The sequence below is a fragment of the Rana temporaria genome, chromosome 6 (assembly GCF_905171775.1).
Source record: "Rana temporaria chromosome 6, aRanTem1.1, whole genome shotgun sequence".
In the NCBI taxonomy this organism is placed as follows: domain Eukaryota; kingdom Metazoa; phylum Chordata; class Amphibia; order Anura; family Ranidae; genus Rana; species Rana temporaria.
Window position 1 is genome coordinate 106,403,462 of NC_053494.1, and position 20,454 is coordinate 106,423,915.

Here is a 20,454-nt window from a genome sequence, read left to right on the forward strand (position 1 = left end):
TCTTTCCCTCCCGAACGTCACTTTAGAGCCTCCGAAATTCCAGGCCCCAAATGACACTCTAACAAGGACAGAGAGGACTGTAGGCCCGTCCTCTCTGGATTAACTTTTATTGCCTGGAATTTCTCACCCCCTCTGGGTGACACTCTGAACCCTTTCCCTTAAAGGACCACAATCCAAATATTGGTGCAATAAAGCGTCCATCCAGGACCCAACCCTGGCATCCTGTACAATATATTATATATATATATATATATATATATATATATATATATATATATATATATATATATATATATATATATATATATATAATATATATATATATATATATATATATATATATATATATATATATATATATATATATATATATATATATACATATACATACACACACACACACACACACATATACACACACACACACACACACACACACACATTTTATTTTATTTTTTTTGCTAAAAATATCCCAAAAGGAGGATAAATAAATGTCTTCATCAGTTTAGGCTGATCTATATTCACCTACATATGTTTGGCACACATTCTACACAGTGGGTACGGAAAGTATTTAGGCCCCCTTAAATTTTTCACTCTGTTATATTGCAGCCATTTGCTAAAATCATTTAGGTTAATTTTTTCCCCCCTCATTAATGTACACACAGCACCCCATATTGACAGAAAAACACAGAATTGTTGAGTTTTGGAAGATTAAAAAAAGAAAAACTGAAATATCACATGGTCCCAAGTATTCAGTATTTAGTAGAAGGACCATTTTGATCTAATACAGCCATGAGTTTCTTTGGGAACGATGCAACAAGTTTTTCACACCTGGATTTGGGGATTTTCCTCCTTACAGATCCTCTCCAGTTCGGTCAGGTTGGATAGTAAACGTTGGTGGACAGCCATTTTTAGGTCTCTCCAGAGATGCTCAATTGGGTTGAAGTCTGTTATTGAATGGCCGAGCCAGAGCCCTGTCACGGAGTTGTTGTGAAGTCACTCCTTTGTTATTTTAGCTGTGTGCTTAGGAGGTAAACCTTTGGCCCAGTCTGAGGTCCTGAGCACTCTGGAGAAGGTTTGCATCCAGGATAACCCCCCTTAGACTTACCAGTAACGGTATTTCCAGGACAGCTACTTGAGAGATGATTGGCTCCGCCCTCTACAGAAAACACAAATCAGATACAATTTAAAAGGCACCTCCCTTTCCTCTGACCTTCAGTTGTTTAGAAGATCAAGTAAACCTTGCACTCGGCAGAGGAGAAAAAAAAACAAAAACAAACAGAAACCTAACAAAACACCACCATCAGGTAAAAGTAGAATAGGGTAGGAATATAGATGCTGTCCTGGAAATACCGTTCCCGGTAAGACACCCCCCCCCCCCCCCCCCACCTTACAGGACAGCTACTTGAGAGGATAAGCAAGATTCTATACCTTAGGGAGGGAACTCAATGTTTGACAAATGCATGAGAGGAGGACCAGACGGCAGCTTTAGAAATTTCTTCCCATGATGCCTCCGCTCTTTCAGCTCATGACGTAGCCATGGATCTTGTTGAATGAGCCCCAATTCTAGGAGGGACATGACCTAACGCTTTGTAAGCTTCACGAATAGCTTCTCTAATCCATCTAGCAAAACAGCTTTTAGACGCTTTGGACCCCTTCTTGGGGCCACTGAAAAATACTAACAGCTGGGAGGAACTCATAAACCCACTGGATTTCTCCAGGTAAAGCAGAAGACATCTCTTTATGTCTAAAAAAACAAACAAAAAAAAACAAACACACACACCTAATCTTTCCTTCTCTGCATTCTTGGGAGAGGTACAGAAACTAGGCAGGACTACTTCCTGGGACCTATTAAAGTTAGAAGAAACTTTGGGCAAATAGAAAGGATCAGGCCTAATCACTACCCTGTCCTCTAGAATCCTCAGGAAAGGGTCTTTACAGGAAAGGAACTGCAGATCAGAAATCCTTCTCCTTGATGTAATAGCTAAAAGGAAGGAAATACATTTCAGGGAAGCTTCATGCAAAGGCTCAAAAGGAGCCCTTGTTAGAACATTTAACACTAATGACAAATCCCAAGGAGGCACATGTTTGACGATCCTGGGAGCATGTCTAGATCTGGCTAAAAGGAACCTCCTGACTAAAGCATCTTCCGCTAGCCTCTTGTCTGAAAACACAAACAGGGCCGCAACCTGAACCCTAAGGGTGCTGACAGATAGACCTTTCTCTACTCCTTTGTACAAACAAAAAAAAACAAAAAAATATAGGGAGAAAAATAATTAAACCAGATTTCCTTAGCCAGCAAATAAAAAAGTTTTCCAAACTATCCCAAAGATTCTCCTTGTGCCCAAGGATAGTTTGAATAACTTTCTCCGAACACCCTCTCAACTGTAAGATGTGCTGCTCAGCCTCCAGGTCGTCAAATGGAAGGTCTGAGGGCTTGGATACAACACTGGTCCCTGATTGAGTAGATCCTGCCGATCTGGTAGGGGCCAAGGAAGATCCGCAAAGAGGGCCTTCAGAGAGGAAAACCAACTCCTCCTGGGCCACCAGGGGGCAATCAGAACCACTTATGCCCGATCCTGAATAATTTTCCGAACTACCAGAGGTAAGAGGGGAAAAGGAGAGAAGGAAGGAGTAGGCCAGAGCGAAATGCCACAGGAAGGAGAGAGCATCCGTCCCCAAGGACCCTGTCTCTCCAGTGAGAAGAAAGCCGTCAGTTTTCTGTTGAGACTGGAGGCAAAGAGATCCATTGCAGGAAGACCCCATCTTAGCACAATCTCCCGGAACGTGCCTTGATGTAGCTCCCAACAGCTGGAACCGACGCTCACTCTGCTCAGATAGTCCGCCAGCGTATTCTCTGAACCCCTGATGTGGACTGCCCTGATTGAGGTGACATTGATTTCTGCCCAGGACAGAATCTGCTGTGACAGCGTTAGCAGCGACTCCGAATAAGTGCCCCCTTGCTTGTTCAGGTACGCCACCGTAGTGGCATTGTCTGAGAAAACCAATAGGTCTCTTGTCTCTTCTCTCCCTACAGCTAGTAGTTCCCTGAAATTTGAGGAGCGGCATGCCTCCTCTGACAACCAGGCTCCCTGGGCCTGCCAGCCCTGAGAATGCGCACCCCAGCCCCACAGACTAGCGTCTGTAGTAACTTTTACTGAAGCATGTTGCACCCAGTTCTTTCCTCCCTGCAGGTGGCGCAAGAGAAATGCCTGAAGGGGTCTGGAGTGTAATTGGGCCCAGGGCACCCCTGGAATGGCTGCAGTCTAGATTCTGAAAGGTTCGCAAGACCAACTGCAGATCCCGGATAAGAGACTTTTTGTCTCGGGCAAAGATCAGAAAATCGTCCAGATATGGGACAATTCATACACTTTGTATCCAAAAAAAGGCCACGACTTTGGCCATGATCTTTGTAAAAATTCTGGGTGCTGCCGAGAGACCGAAAGGAAGGGCATTGAACTGCCAATGACTCGGCCCGTTGTCCATGAGAATCGCAAATCTGAGGAACCATTCGGTGGCTCTGGCAGATTGGAACATAAAGAAAAGCGTCCTGAAGATCCAGGGTAACCATGAAGACCTCTGGCCAAAATAGCTTCCTTACAGAATACCGTATTTATCGGCGTATAACACACACCCCAATTTAAGAGGGAAGTTTCAGGAAAAACATTTTTTCTTTTTTTTCCTTTTTTAATAAACCACTATAATAATGGTATCTGAGCATCAATGCAGCCTGATCTGTGCCCATCGGCAGCTTCAATGCAGCCCCATCTATGCTTATCTGCAGCATTGATCTTCAATGCAGTTTGATTAGTGCCCATCTGCAGCCTATACATTTATCAAAATGCTCTGCCCGTTCAGTGCCAATCTGCAGTTTTTACCTTTCAATGTTAGATCATCTCTGTTTTCTCAGAGGTAAGAGGGGGAGCGAGAGTGCCACTGAATTACATAGAGCCGCAATCTCCTTCCTGTGTACCCGGCGCTCCGTCACTCACAGCCACGCCTCCTGCCCCTGCTCATATGATAGACAGTACATTAGTCCAATGCGGGGCCAGGAGGCGTGGCTGTGCGTGACGGAGCGCCGGATACACAGGAAGGAGATCACGGCTCTATGTAATTCAGCAGCACTCGTTCCTCTTCCCTCAGACAGCAAGGATCGGTGTATAACACGCACACACGATTTCCCCTGATTTTAAGGGGAATAAAAAAAAAAAGTGCGTGTGTGTGTGTGTGTGTTATACGCCGATAAATATGGTAAATGTTTTCCATCCGGAAACGTCTGTAGAGAATAAATTTGTTCAGGATGCTTAAAGCGGAGGTTCACCCTAAAAATCATCTATATACCATTACATCCAGCATACTGCTGACATCTACAGTATGCTGGTATTTTTTTCGCTGTACTTACCGTCTTATAGTTCTTTTCACCCGGCTCCGAGTTCTCACTCCCGCGGGGAGTAGGCGTTCCTATAAAGAGGCGTAGATGATTGACGTGCGGGTAAGGCACATCACGCGTCCTGAAAATAGACGAAATGGGACTCGGCGCTATACGGCGCCTGCTGTGTAGAGCTGACTGCGCAGGCGCGGTATAAAGCCCAAGCCCCAGTTCGTCTATTTTCGGAACGCGTGACGCGCCTTACCGGCAGGTCAATCTACGCATCTTCAAAGAAACGCCTACTCCCCAGGGCAGCGAGAACCCGGAAGCCAGGTGAAAAGAACTATAAGAAGGTATGTACAGCGGACTCTTGTATTCCAACCTGTAACCCCTTTCCAATGTTTGAAGAATAAAGGAATTTCGGCCCATTCTTTGGCGAAATGGGACAACCTTCCCCCTACCCCTATCCTGGTGTCACTGGGGATTTTTGGAAGGGGCTGAAGGAGCAAAGAGATTCCCCTTTTTTTGCTTATCTTTGTTAAAAGACCACTTTTTCTAAAATGAACCTTGTTCTGTAAACCGCGGAAAGGCTTCTTATTCTGTGGCTTATTCTTTTGAGAAGAAGGGAACCGTTTACTCTTCTCAGAGGAACGAGCTAGGACCTCCACCAAGGAGGAACCAAATAAGAGCTTGCCTTCAAAGGTAATGTCGCAAAGTTTGTTCTTGGAGGTAAGGCCCCCCCCCCCTCCCAAGATTTAAGCCAGATCGCTCGCCTGGCTGAATAAATGAGAGCAGAAGACCTAGCTGCAGCTTTCACAGAGACTGCAGCTGCATCCGCCAAGAAGGCCACCGATTTGGCAAAGAGTGGGAGAGACTCCCTAATCTCCTCTTTAGGGGCGTTGGAAGAAAGAACAAGATCATCCAGATGTTGAACCAGGGCCGTCTTATTGAGCGGGCACGGCCCGGGGGCCCCAAGTGCTCATGGGGCCCCATCGGGGCCGGCTCCACTCCGATCTAGGTGGATGCGATGCAGATGCACTACTGGCAACGGACGGTAGCGTTCCTATGAGTGTGTGCGGTGGCAGCGGCTGGCCGGGGGGGGGGGGGGGGGGTAAAGCGGGTTGATTTTCCAGCAGCAGCAATGTGACACAGGGGAGAGGCGGGCTGTGGGGGTGCATCTTACTCCCCCCCCCCCATTTCTCCTCTCAGCCGAGCGAAGAACAGAGAGCAGCTCTGTTTGCAGCTACACCGCCCACCTTCCTGCCCACAACAGAGGGCCAATCCGAAGACACTGGGAAAGCATCATGGGAAACATAGTCCCGGAAGAAAGGCGCCGGGTACCACCAGCACTCCATGCTTTTAGTGGCAAATCCCTCATTGTCGGATCGCCTCCCCCCCTTAATGTGCCGATCGATCAGCAACGCAGCACGCTCCCCCCTCCTCTCTGCCAGACCTCCCCCCCCACCTCCTCTCTGCCAGACCTCCCCCCCACCTCCTCTCTGCCAGACCCCCCCCCTTCCTCCTCCTCTCTGCCAGACCCCCATCTTCTCTGTCAGCTCCCCAAGTGGCAACGTGTGGCAGGTGACAATCCGCAACGTGTGGCAGGTGACAATCCGCAACGTGTGGCAGGTGACTTGGTGAATGACAATCTGCATCTGGTGACAGGCGACGTGGCAAGTGACATGCTGAATCTGGTGACAAGGAACCAGTGGCAAGTGACATGCTAAATCTGGTGACAGGATTGGTGACAAGTGACACACTGAATCTAGTGACAGGGGACGGGTGGCAAGTGACACACTGAATCCGGTGGCAGGTGAGGGTGGCAAGTGACACACTGAATCCGGTGGCAGGTGAGGGTGGCAAGTGACACACTGAATCCGGTGGCAGGTGAGGGGTGGCAAGTGACACACTGAATCCGGTGGCAGGTGAGGGTGGCAAGTGACACACTGAATCCGGTGGCAGGTGAGGGTGGCAAGTGACACACTGAATCCGGTGGCAGGTGAGGGTGGCAAGTGACACACTGAATCCGGTGGCAGGTGAGGGTGGCAAGTGACACACTGAATCCGGTGGCAGGTGAGGGTGGCAAGTGACACACTGAATCTGGTGGCAGGTGAGGGTGGCAAGTGACACACTGAATCTGGTGGCAGGTGACGGTGGCAAGTGACACGCTGTAAAGTAGAAATATTGTACTTTCATTCTTGAGAGTAGGTGCGTAAATTGGGGCAGGCTTGTAGTGGCCCCATAGCATTACTTTGCCCAGGGGCCTATGATGCTATTAAGATGGCCCTGGCTGAACCTATACGTCCAAATTCCTAGCCACACAGATGGATGCTAGAGCTGGACCCAAGGATAAAGCTGAAGTATCCCAGGCCTTATGCAGCAAGGAGTCGGCCTTCCTGTCCATTTGATCATTAAGGACCCCCCGAGTCTTCAAAAGACAGGTCTGCCCTTTTAGATACCTGCGACATAGGGGCATCTAGCCTAGGACATTTAAAGAAAGTCTCCTCAATTTCTGATTTAAAAGGAAATCTTTTTGTGCCCTTGAGACTGGAACAACCTCCTTTCAGGTTCCTTCCATTATGAAAAGAATCATATCCTTAAGTGACTGGTGTACTGGGAAAGTTCTTGATTTCCGCCCCTGAAGACCCCTATACATTCTATCCTGTACAGATTGGATTTGCTGCGGCATCTCAATCTGCTCTGGAGGTATATATTGACTTTAATAATTTGTCAATATTTTTGACTGGAAAAAGATACCTAAGAGTTCCCCGTATCATCCTCTGATGCAGATTCATCAGATGAAGAACCAGGATTCTCACCCTCTTCCAGATCAGAGGTATTGCGTGAACTAATGGTCTCAGACAATAACAAAGGAAGGGATCTAGCCAAGGCTTAAGGCTCATGAGCTATGGACCTAGACAAGGAAGGACCCAGTCGAGCAACCCTGTCATTACAGGACCGAAAGGAGGCCACTACCTCCTTCATAGAAAACATTAACCCTCTAAAGGAGGAAGTCTCTGAACTAGCTCTGGATGGAAGAATACAAGCCTCACAAAATAGTTTCTATAACTATCAGAAAGCCTGGTCCTACAGTTTCAACATTTCTTCTTCACCGGTTTGGCCTAGAAAAAAGCAGAAACAGGAACCATAAACAAAAAAGGTCCATACAAAAAAAAAAAAAAAAAAAAAAAAAATACCCTGCTGTAGAAGCTATCCACAGACAAGGGCTTACCTTAGGGGCAGTATGGGACCCAGATGCTGCAGCTGGTTCAATCCGAGCGGGCGCTCCATCCTCAGACCTGTCCTTAAGCGCCATCAGGCAATCGGAGATCAGCCGGAGATAGGCTGCTGTTGTCCTGCTAAATGCAGCTTCTGGCGTTCAGCAGACTGTTCCCCAGGCAGCATGTCCTTAGTGTACCACGCCATGCTACCTTAGAAAAAAATAAATAAATTAACTGTCTAATCCACTTGAAAATAGTGGCTTTAGACGCTGCCTTACCCTTTTTGGGCCCTTTTGGCAGAATGAATAAGACGTCAGTCTTACGAATCTAAGCTGTGGCTTTCAAATAAATCCTAACAGCTCTGACCACATCCAAGGAATGTAGTAATCTCTCTTTCCTAGAAGAGGGTTTTGGAAAAAAAAAAAAAAAAAAGATGGAAGAATCAAATCCGGATTCAGGTGAAAACTAGATACCACTTTGGGAAGAAAAGACGGATGCGGCCGTAGAACGACCCTGTCTTTATGTAGTAACAAATAGGGTGCCTTACATAAGGCTGCCAACTCCGACACTCTTCTGGCGGATGACATGGCCACCAGAAAAACTAGTTTCCTAGTCAATAGGACCAAAGGAATCTCAGACAAGGGTTCAAAGGGCTGCCCTTGCAAGGCAGACAGAACCAAATTTAGATCCCAAGGATACAGGGGGGCCTTAATCGGAGGATTAACCCGAATAACACCCTGTAAAAAAGACTTCATCAGTGAATGGGTAGCTAAAGGTCTTTGGAAAAAAACCGACAAGGCAGACACTTGCCCTTTGATTGTGCTAACCGCCAGACCCTTTTCGACTCTAAGCTGTAAAAATTCCAGGATTCTCCCAATGACATATTTGCGAGGATGCCACTTTTTGGCCTCACACCAGGCAATATAGGCCTTCCACACCCTATAGTATATTAACCTAGAAACCGGCTTTCTTGCGTTAGAGTGGAAATGACCTGGCCAGAGAGGCCTCTGTCTCTGAGAATCAGGGATTCAGCCGCCAGGCCGTTAAATTCAGAGAATGTAAGGCAGGATGGAAGAACGGTCCTTGTGAGGAGGAGGTCTGGACGCAGCGGGAGGACCCAGGGCTCCTCCACTGCCATCCTTATCAAGGGGTACCAAGGCCTCCGGGGCCACTAGAATCGTTGGTTTGCGCTCCACCTGAATTCTGCGAAGGAGACGGGGTAGCATCCGTAACGGAGGGAAGGCATAAATTAGCGCAAACTGATGCCAAGGGCCTACCAAGGCATCCGTCCCGCAGGCCAATGGATCCCTCGTCCGAGACACAAAACTTGACCACCTTCGTATTGAATCTGGACGCCATAACGTCTACCTCCGGAGACCCCCACCTCCGGCAGATGTCCTGAAACACTTCGGGATGGAGGGACCATTCTCCTGGGGAAAATCCGCCTGCCAATTGTCCACTCCGGGGATAAAAATCGCCGAGATGCAGCGAACATGGGTCTCTGCCCAACAAAATATCTGGTCCACCTCTCTCTGGGCCGCCCGACTCCTGGTGCCGCCCTGGTGGTTTATATAAGCCACAGCTGTGGCATTGTCGGACTGTACCCTTACTGGGGAGCCCTGCAAAATCTCCATCCAGCCCGACAGAGCCAACCGAGCTGCCCGAATCTCCAAGACATTTATGGATAGGGCTGACTCTGCTCTTGACCATTTCCCCTGTTGGGTCAATCCGTCCAGGACTGCACCCCAACCCGATAGGCTGGCATCTGTTGTTACCATTTTCCACGAGAGGACTGAACGATCTTCCTTTCAGAAGATTTTGTGGGACCAACCACCAGCACAGACTCTGACGTACCGCATAGGGTAGGGAAATGGGAAGATCCAGGGCCTGGACCCATTTGTCCCAGGCCGTGAGAATCGCTCTCTGCAACCTCCGAGAGTGGATCTGGGCATAGGGCACCGCCTCGAAGGTGGCCACTAGCTTGCCCAACAAGCGCATGCAGAGGCGTATAGTCGGCTTTGTGCTGCTCAGAACTACTTGGATTAATTCTCTTATCGAATCTACCCTGGACTGGGGTAGGAAGATTTTTTGTTGCATAGTATCTAGAATTAACCCTAGATATTCCAACCTCCTTGTGGGCTGCAAAGCTGACTTGTCCCGGTTTAGAATCCAACCAAGGGACTCTAGGCAGTTTACTACCAGCAACACCGCCTGATTCAAGCTGGCCGCTGAGTGATCGACTACCAGAAGGTCGTCTAAGTAAGCCATGACCAGGATGCCCTGTTCCCTTAGGATGGCTAATACAGGGGCCAGAATTTTTGTAAAAACTCGAGGAGCCGTGGCTAGCCCGAATGGAAGAGCCACAAATTGAAAATGCCGATGGTTCAGGGCGAAACGCAGGAACCTGTAATGTCCGGGATAAATTGGAACGTGCAGGTACGCATCCTTGATATCGATGGGGGCCAAGAAATCTTTCCCTTGTAGGGCGGCTGCCACCAAGCGAATGGATTCCATTCGAAAGGAACGGACTCTTAAAAAGCGGTTTAATAACTTTAGGTCCAATATTGGCCTGACATCGCCGTTTGGCTTCGGGACGATGAACAGATTTGAATAAAAACCTTGTCCCTGTTCCTTTGCTGGTACCTCCATAATCACCCCTTGAGTTAGGAGATGATCTAGGGCGGACAGAAGCGAAACTCTTTTTTGAGGATCGCTTGGGAGTCTTGACGCCTGAAAGTGAGGAGGGGGGAATTCTCGAAACTCCAGCCTGTATCCCTGAGCCACTGAGGACAGAATCTACTGGTCAGAAATTCTGGCCTCCCACAACTCCGAGAAGCAACGGAGCCTTCCCCCCCACCCGCGAGAGTGGGGGCGCCCCTTCACAAGGCTGACTTAGGGGCAGCCTTAACCGGCTTGCGAGACCACGGTCTCTTGTTCCCCGAAGCTTGCCCTTGCGGCCTGTTTGCAGCTGTGCATCCGGGGGGCCGTCGATACTGCCTAGAGGATGAGGCCCCCCGGAACTGGAGAGGTTGGGCGTTTAAAAGAGGGACCTCAGAATTTCTTTTTAAACAGGCAAGAGGGTGCTTTTACCACTGGAGATCTTCTGAATATATTTGTCTAGATCTTCTCCAAATATTCTCTCTCCTTGAAAGGAGAATCCTGTTAAGAGCTTCTTGCAGGGGGTTTCTGCAGATCAGTTTTTTAACCATAAGAGTCTTCTCATATGAACCAGAAATAGGGATAGACGGGACGCTTGTTGGATTGAATCCTTGATAGTGTCTACCGCGAAACATAAGGCTCTAGGTAGATCGGCCAGCTCTCGAGCCTGTTGAGCTGGGAGGTCCTTCAGGGCCTGCTTTGCCTGGTCTTTCAACGCCTGGCAGACGCCAATGGCGGCTACAGCCGGCTGAACCACTGCCCCTGCTGTGGCAAAAGATGCTTTCAACAAGGTCTCAAGTCTTATCAACCGGATTATTGAACATATGAATATTGTCCAACAGACAAGTTAAAGCTTTATTGACACATGAAATGGCCGCGTCCACTGTAGGGACAACCCACTTCTTCGAAAACTCCTCCTCCAAGGGGTACAGAACAGAGAACCTTTTAGGAGGAAGAAATATTCTGTCTGGTTTAGCCCAGTCCTGAAAAATCAGGTCCTTTAATAAAGGGTGGACCGGGAACACCAAGTTGGCTTGGGGTGCCTTCAGGAAGCCCAAAGAGGATACAGCGGAAGCCTGAGGCTCAGGCAACGGCATCTTAAAAGCCGACCGCACCATATCTGCTAGGGACTGGACCCATAGCTTTTCTGAGTGGGAAGCCGGAAAAGGCTCTTCTATCGTAGATTCCTCAGAACCTGAGTGCTCCAGGAGATCCTCTGCTCGGTCTCCTGGAAATTCCAATTCCTCAGGGGAAAGGGATTTCCTCATCAGGAGATTCAAACCTAGGAGACGGGGACCTAGCGCGTTTTTTCCCCGATAACGAGGCTGAAATTAAAGCAGCCATCCTTTGCTCAAATCCACCCAGGGTGGAGGCTAACATCTCTTCCGTCACATAGGAAGGAGTTGGTTGAGTAGGGCCAGCAGTAGCAACTAGCAACCCTGATGGCTCACCCAGGGCAGCAACCTCCGGCTTGTCCGGGGAGGGAGGGGCAGCTAAAATCTGGCTGAGATCCTCAGAGCCCGATGGGGAACCCTTTGGCTTCTTTACACCTTTAGCATTCTTAGCGTTCCCTGCACCTTTAGGAGCCATAATACACAAACCCGAGGTACTCCGCTGATATACAACTGACTGTAACAGCTGGAGACTAACACATACAAATAAATGTGAAGATAAATAGGCTAGGGTAATGTTAGAAAAAATCTAGACTTCCCACAACCTAAAGAGGGATAGATCAATACTGTGCCCCAAGGGCTTACAACTTTCCCAAGTTGAGTATTGCCACCCAAATGCTGGACTAGCTGAGAGCACCTCAACAGATAGTGGGTAAACGCTCAGGCTGCTGCTCAGTACACTGGCTTTCTAGTGTGTGAATTGAGCCAGAGGCTCTTTAGCATAGGTGTGTACTCTTATTCGGCCACCGGGTGTCACTGTGTCCCAGAAGGACTTCGGCCAAACCTTATCCTGTGCTGCTAGAAAGCACCGCTGCTCCGTGTCCCTCCACAGCCCCAGGCAGACTGACAGGCTAAATGAAGATTCCTTCTCTGACATACAGAAAGGAGGGGTTTACCCAGACGTTTCCCGCCCCCCCACGCAGCGTCGCCGCGCACCGCTGCTCTATTTACAGCGCACGCGCGTCCCAGACGTCGCCCAGAGGAAGCCATGCTGGGAGAGGACTCCTGGAGTGACACCCATACAGGTACTCAGGAAACACGCTTTTAACCGCTTCCGACTGGATGGTATGTCCCTTACTTATTCAGTTTAAGCAGACCCACCCTATGGCAATAGCAGCAGCCCACTAGACCAGCCAGGGGAAAAACTATATCTGGGTATCTGAACCATCCAGTCTCACTAGACTTTGTGGTTTACATTGCCCATGCACAGTGGCATATAGTAGGCTACCCCAGAGTCCCCTGTGGGGGGGCCTACTGACAAACCAAGTTCCGCAAGCCCCCCGCTTACCTTCTCCACGCCGCAGGGTATTGCTTGTGCAAGAGGCCCAATCTTCCCCCTTCTCCGTGGGTATGGTCATAGACCTTCAGGGACCGGGGTCCAAGCCAGGAACACCACACACCTGGACCTATACAGTACTGCTGGCAACAGGTATTGATAGGTTAAAAAAAACCAGTCCTGGAACCCAGAGTCCAGCCCTCCCAAGGAGAGGCATTATAGGCAAAACCCCATCCACGAATTGGGGCCCGGGTACCGTCCACTTTGGCTATGAAGCACCTTGGACGGATCCGGTCGGCTTGCCCTGGTCCCAAGGACAACTATAGGCACAGCCTCTAACGTGCACCAACACCTAAGACACTGGCGAAAAAAAACTGAGGTACTCCCACTAGGGGTGGGGGTTAAATAGGGAGGGAACTTCCTGTCGGAGAGTGCCAGTGTCCATCACCTGAAGGTACACTATATAACCCATATGTAATGGCTATGCTGCTCTGTGTCCCGTGATGTACGATAAAGAAATAAACAGAAAGCACCAATTGCCCTGGTCGAAAGTGCCGTGACCGGAAAGGACGTCACTCCATCCCTTCGCACCAAGAGATGTAGGCCTGCCAGGTGCGACGGTAGATCCTCCGGAAGAAGACTACCGTGCCTTCAGCATTGTTGAGATGACCGAGTCGGACAGACCCGGTCACTTAACGTCTGGCTTCCAATAGCCATGTTGAGCAAGTCAGTGACAGTCTGCAATTTCTCCAGGGGGAAGAAGGACCTTCGCCACCGAGGAGTCTGGATCAACCCTAGATACTCCAACGCTGAGTCGGAACCTAGCATGCCCAGGATTTGAACCCTGGGTCGCACACATGAAAGGCAGGCTTGCTGCCACTGAGCTACACCTTCTGGCCTAAACGTCTAATGCCGCGTACACACCATCACTTTATGTGATGAAAAAAAATGACACTTTCTGTGAAGTAAAAAATGACGTTTTTGAAACTTCAATTTTCAAAGACGAAGTTGCCTACACACCATCGTTTTCTCACAATGATCTTGCAAAGTGAGGTTACGTTCCACCACGTTTTACCATTGAAGCTTGCTTCATAAGTAGCTTCTGGGCATGCGTGGATGAAAAAACGTCTTAGAAAACAACGTTTTTTGCTACACACGGTCAATTTCTGTGAAGTAAAAAGTGCACTTTTGAAAAACGACACATAAAATTGAAGCATGCTTCAATTTTTTTTGGTCGTTTTTTACAAGACCTAAAACAACGTTTTCCCCCACACACAGTCAATTAAAGTGACGTTTTTAAAAACGTCATTTTTTTTCATCACATAAAGTGATGGTGTGTACGCGGCATAACACCCACCAGAATCTTCGAAGTGTCTGAATGGGAATAACACACCCACTAGGTCTGAGACAGAAGCTGCTCTCAGAAGACAGTCGTCCAAGTAGCCAATGAGGCAAAGCCTCGCTGTCCCAACAAAGTTAGGATAAGTGCGAGCTCCCAGCTGAAAACCCATGGTGCTGACGCCAGATCAAAAGGGAGGGCCACAGGCTGACAGAGACCCTCTACCATCATGAAGCACAGAAAAGAAAAAAAAAAAAAAAACACAACACACTGTGACATGCGCAAAACGGGACATGCATGTATGCGTCCCTGATGTCCGAGGACGCCAGGAAGTCCCCCGGATGGAGCGCAGCTACCAGCGAACAAATGGATTCCATGCGGAACTACCCGATGTTCACAAAGGTATTTAGAGCCTGAGGCCCATAGGAAACCCCAAACCTCTCGTCCTGCAGGAAAGGTAAAATTACCCCGCAGCTTAGCAAGTCCCACACAGCCCAAGGCAGATCAACGGGCCGGGAGAGGAAGACACAAGGAAAGAACTTTGTTCTGTGGATAGGAGGAAACCCTATCTAGTACTCTGAAGAGACCACCTCGCAGACCCACTGGTCGGAGAGCAGGGAGGTTTCACCAAATTGTGAACCTGCAAGCCGCCCCTCCCACCTAGAGACAGGGAGGGAGGGCTACATACATTGGCAGGATTTGGTTGCCGGCGTGATCGGCTTACGCACCCAGGGACGGATTGGTCCCCTAGCTGGGCCTTTGACGCCCTGGGAGAGTTGCCCCTAAATAATACACACAGTGTGTATGTATATTATGTAGGTGTATGCACACATGCCTTTGGAGGAAACCGGAGTACCCGGAGGAAACCCACGCAGACACAGGGAGCGACAATGCAAGCTCCAGGCAGATTGGCGTCAGTGTCCGGATTCGAACCAATGACTCTCTTGCTGCCAAGTAATGGAGTTAAGCACTACACCACCATGTGCATAAAACCATTCTGAAACAGAAGCCCTGGATAACAAGGGCGCAGCATTCAATGAAGCATCACAGACCTATATGAGGCCCTGGACCAGCTGGTCCGCTAGCCTAATAACTTCGGGAGAGAATCTGTGCTCCTCCACTGTCTGGTGCAAAATGCTCACTCCGTTAATGACAGACCCCAAAGTAGTGGCCACAATAGGCCGCAAGTCAGACCCCAGCATGGTAAACATGGAACGGGTCAGTACTTCGGATCTTCCATCAGTCAGATCCATACAAGGGTTCCTGCAATAGGGAGAGTGGTCACCTATACATGATACCCGGAGGGTCCACCATCGGAGAAGAAGCCTACCTTTTGAAAAGGCTCTCCTCAAAGGGGCACTGAACCGCCCGGCGGTGAGGGACTACAAAAGCCCTCAGCGTCTTTTCTCATTCCGCCTCTTAGAAATTATCAAAGAAGGGCACAGAAGGAAAAGAAAACTTACACAGAGCGGTCTGATTTGTGTGATCCAAAAAAGACTGAGCCCTCGGCGGAAACCCAGCTGCACTATCCAGCTTAAGAGAGTCCCTTGCAGCAGTGAGAAGCGCACCCATAAGTGCCCTATCCTGCTTTTTTTTTACTACCCAGGTACCTGGTCAATGGCTCCATAACAGAGCATTCCCCAGGGGATAACGGGGAAAGGGGAACTCTTTTACCGCACGTCCACAGTCCACCCACACCCTGGCACAAACGTGTCCAAGACTAACAATAAAACCTCTGTGGGAATCCCAGGTGCCAACACCTGCTGCCACCACCAGCATGTTGGGGGAAGGACCCAGATACGGTTTCCAAATATTAATAATATTTAAATAGTGTGTATTATAATATGCACACCTGTCCTTACAAATAAACAGAAGCTCCTAGAGCCCTATTCAGGTCCTTTATTCAAAGTGCGACATCACTGAAAGCTGAACATTTTCCTGGGCAGGTAGAGGCGATAGTGCCTGGTATTTAGGGCTGAAATGATTAATCAATAAAATTCGCTGTTTACCATTTTCATTATCGATTAGTTGGTCTAATGGCATGCACATTCCTCCCTGCCATTCCCGCCTCAGTCCTAGTGTTAGAATCCTGTGTACAAGCCGGCGCCATATTCTCATGAGAATACAGCGGCATTCATGTGACCAGGCGCGTTCGCCTCTTCTCCTCATGGACGTCAGCCCCCCCTGATATTTTTAGCCCCGCCCACTGCTGCTGCCTCGAGGGAAGAGAGAGAGGCAAGAAGTAGCCGTGAGCACCGAGCTGCACCTGCGATACAAGGTAGCAGCTCTAAAATATTCACTCAGTGTATAATATATATATATATATATATATATATATATATATATATATATATATATATATATATATATATATATATATATATATATATATATATATATATATATATATATATATATATATATATATATATATATATATCTGTGATAACAAGTGCCCCATGATCATAAGCATTTTTGGGGTGGGTAGTGCCCCATTATTGTGTTCCAGGGGGTTGGGTGGAATAGTGCCCCTTCATTGTTTTTTTTTTGGGGGGGGGGGAAATAGAGCCCCTCATTGGTTCTCCTGGGAGGGGGGGGGGAAATAGTGCCCCTTCATTGGTTCTCCTGGGAGGGGGGGGGGAATGGTGCCCCATCACTGGTGTTCCCGGGAGGAATAGTTGTTTTTGTACTGCTGCACAGTTGTGTAATGTAAAAAGTTTTTTATTCTGCAGTTTCAGTGTAACACTCAGTATTTTTATTACTACTTTAATAAAAAAAAAAAAAAAGGCATTACGTTTGTTTTTGTAATGATTTTATCCAATCAATTAATCGAAACAATAATCTGTCAACTAATCGATTATGAAAACAATCGTTAGTTGCAGCCCTACTGGTATTGAAGATTTTTTGCGATATGGCACTGGGTCGCTTTAACTGACAACTGAGTGGTCGTGCGACACTGTACCCAAACAAAATTGATGCCCTTTCTTTCCCACAAATAGAGATTTATTTTGGTGGAATTTGTTCAGTTTTGCTCCATAACACACACACACACCATTTTTTACTTTTTGCTATAATGAATATCCCTAAACAAAAAAAAAAAAAATGCAGGAGAGAAGGTCTGCCTGCCATCTGACGGTTCTTAAAAAACAAAGGACCCAGTGACATCAAGATGTGATCCCACTTCCTTGTGACATGGTCACACAGGGGCATGCTGGGTCATTGACCCAGCATGCCGGGGGGCAGGATTACCCGGGGATGTCACCTGGTGGCCCCACCCCTAGATATTTAAGAACAGTCAGACTGCGGGAGTCTTCGGGTGAGCGGGACCCCACACACACACACACACACACACACACTTTTTTCAGGCAACAAGGATGGACAGTGGATCTGCACCAGGGGACACTTTCTTTTTTAAATTTAATAAAAACATTTAATTGGCAAACACTGTCTGTTGTTTTATTATTTAAAACACTTTTTTTTATAACCACTGTCATCCCACTGACAGCTGATGACTCATCAGTTGCTAAGGACAGAGGCGTTGCTAGGGGGGTGCGAGCCGCACCGGGTGACACCCACTAGAGGGTGACACCATCCCGATTTAAAAAAAAAAAAGTATTTTTTTTTAGCTGACATGTGCGGGGTGGGCGCCCCCCCCCCCGCGACTGCAGCGATGAGCGCCGTGGAATCGGAGCGCCGCGGTACAAGAGGAGGGGGGGTTGCGGGGTGACACCGCAGCACCATCCATCCCTTCCTCTCACAGCCATGGGGTGTTAGCGGTGCTCGGCAGTCGGCACAGCCCCCTCCTCTCTGTTTGTGTGTACAGAGGGGGGAGGGGCCGAGGGGACCTTCTGTCCATGTGCCGTGGCGCTGCCTGCGATGATCTGAGGTACTAAATGGGAAGGGGGGGGGGGGTGTTTGCACCTGGGGGGATTTCACTGAAGGGGGGGTTGTACTAAAGGGGTGTTTGCACTGAGGGGGTTTTCACTAAGGGGGGTTTGCACAAAGGGGGATGGGTGTCTGCACTGAGGGGGTCTGTGTAACATGCAGGGGTCCAGAGGTGCAGGTGGCTGTGTAATGTAAAAGGGGTGCAGTGATGCAGGGTGCTGTGTAATGTAAAAGGGTCCAGAGGGCTATGAGATGTAAAGGGGGCCAGTGATGCAGGGTGCTGTGTAATGTAAAGGGGTCCAGTGATGCAGGGTGCTGTGTAATGTAAAGGGGTCCAGAGGTGCTGTGTAATGTAAAGGGGTGCAGAGGGCTGTGTAGTGTAAAAGGGTCCAGAGGGCTTTGTGATGTAAAGGGGTGCAGAGGTGCAGGCGGCTGTGTAATGTAAAAGGGGTGCAGTGATGCAGGGTGCTGTGTAATGTAAAAGGGGTCCAGAGGTACAGGTGGCTGTGTAATGTAAAAGGGTCCAGAGGTGCAGGGTGCTGTGTAATGTAAAGGGGTGCAGAGGGCTGTGTAGTGTAAAAGGGTCCAGAGGTGCAGGGGGCTTTGTGATGTAAAGGGGTGCAGAGGTGCAGGCGGCTGTAAAAGGGGTGCAGTGATGCAGGGTGCTGTGTAATGTAAAGGGGTCCAGAGGTGCAGGGGGCTGTGCAATGTAAAGGGGTCCAGAGGTGCAGGGTGCTGTGCAATGTAAAGTGGTCCAGAGGTGCAGGGTGCTGTGCAATGTAAAGTGGTCCAGAGGTGCAGGGGGCTGTGCAATGTAAAGAGGTCCAGAGGTGCAGGGGGCTGTGTAATGTAAAGAGGTCCAGAGGTGCAGGGGGCTGTGTAATGTAAAGGGGTCCAGTGATGCAGGGTGCTGTGCAATGTAAAGGGGTCCAGAGGTGCAGTTGTGGAGAGGGGTACACAGTAGTAACAAAAAGATATTGAAGGATGCAGGGGGCACAGTGGGGTGTTTTTACATTTTAACGTGTGGGGGGGTGCCAGATATTGGATCCGCCCCAGGTGCCAAATGCTCTAGGTACACCCCTGGCCTATAGGCTCCTGAGATGTGAATTACGGTTCTGGAGAAAGAGAGGTGGGGGGAGGGGACAAAGAAAAATGGAGAGAAAGAAGAAGGGATAGAACGAACAAGAAAGATGGATAGGGAGAGAGAGAAAAGGGGAAGAAAGGAGAACAGAGAGCAAACAGTAGGGTAAAAAATATTTGAAAAATGTTATTGGGGGGGGGGGGGGTGACACCATATTTTACCGCACCAGGTGACACCAACCCTAGTGACGCCACTGGCTAAGGACGCAGGCGGCTGCCCGCTCCTTAACTATTTTTTTAACGTTAACGCTGCTGGTAGGCGCTAAATTACCACGTGTTTACTACTAAAATACCGCATGACTTCATAAAAATAACTTATGCGATATTTTAGCTGCGTTTTTTTATTGAATGGCGATTTTTTTTTTTTTTTTTAAACGCTGTGGGGTATCTTCCCACATTAAGATACTGCCTTGTGAATGGAGCCCAATGTCACATAACATCCAGACATTGGTTTTCTCCTCCATTATAGTGCAGCCAATATTGTAGACCAGACACGATAATATGATGTAGAATATTTCCCATCCCTCCCTCACACACACGCCCATTGGTTTACTACATTTATGGAGTGAGGGCAGCTTACCTGATACTCGGGATACTCGAACATATAAGTCATGCTGCACCTATTCCCCTCATAGGCGAAGAATACATCTCTGACCCCTAAGGCTACTATTAGCAGCAATATGGCATTAAACAGGGCGCTCGCTATCTTCATATTGCACCTTTGTACGGAAGCCCTTGTGTGAATGTACACACAATCAATGAGAAGAGGACTCTGCTCCCTGTAATAGAGCGCACACTGTCATCCTCAGCACTACCCTGACTTCTACACACCGCACACACTCACCAGCATACACAAGCCACACCTTTACTTCCTGGAGCGCATGCAACGAGCTCATTCATTGGAAGCTGTTCTTCTTTAGTGATTGGCTGATGGAGCGCGCCCGTTCATTGGCTGTTGTGGAAACGAGTGTTAGAATTTTGCAAAGAGGTGTGCTGCCCAGTGCTGTATCTCCTGTTCTGTAGTGTTATGTTATGAGAGATGTATAATGTTTGGAAGTACTGGAAGCACCTCTTTGGATGCTGGTTTTATTATTTATTTTTAGAAGTGTAGAGACCCTGCCTTGGAGCTTGGTGCAGAAATGTGCATCTGTGCAATGTTGGCAGGTGAAAAAGTGTTTGTCAGTGGAGTGCCAGCAAGTGCTGAAGTGTGCACTGGCAGCGAGGGCAGAAATGCATGTTGATGCAGTGGCAGTGAGGGAAGAAGTGCACGGCATTGCAGTGGAATGCAGAAGTTTTGTCTAGGGCAGGGTTGCCAACGTTCAGTAAATTTACAAACAGTTTGTAAAATCCATAATTGTTGCGTCTGTCCATGAATGTCGGTTTCGGACATGCAG

The 20,454-nt window shown here is 48.5% G+C and overlaps 1 protein-coding gene across 2 annotated transcripts in view; it reads right to left on the bottom strand.

Moving 5' to 3' along the window:
• The window catches only part of PGAP1 (post-GPI attachment to proteins inositol deacylase 1), a 328,622-nt gene extending 308,725 nt beyond the window's left edge, over positions 1-19,897 (bottom strand). For both annotated transcript variants that reach the window (XM_040357117.1, XM_040357118.1), the window contains exon 1: positions 19,641-19,897. The gene's annotated coding sequence lies outside the window, so the exon portion shown is untranslated. The remainder of the gene's footprint in view (positions 1-19,640) is intronic.
• Positions 19,898-20,454: the final 557 nt, after the last annotated feature.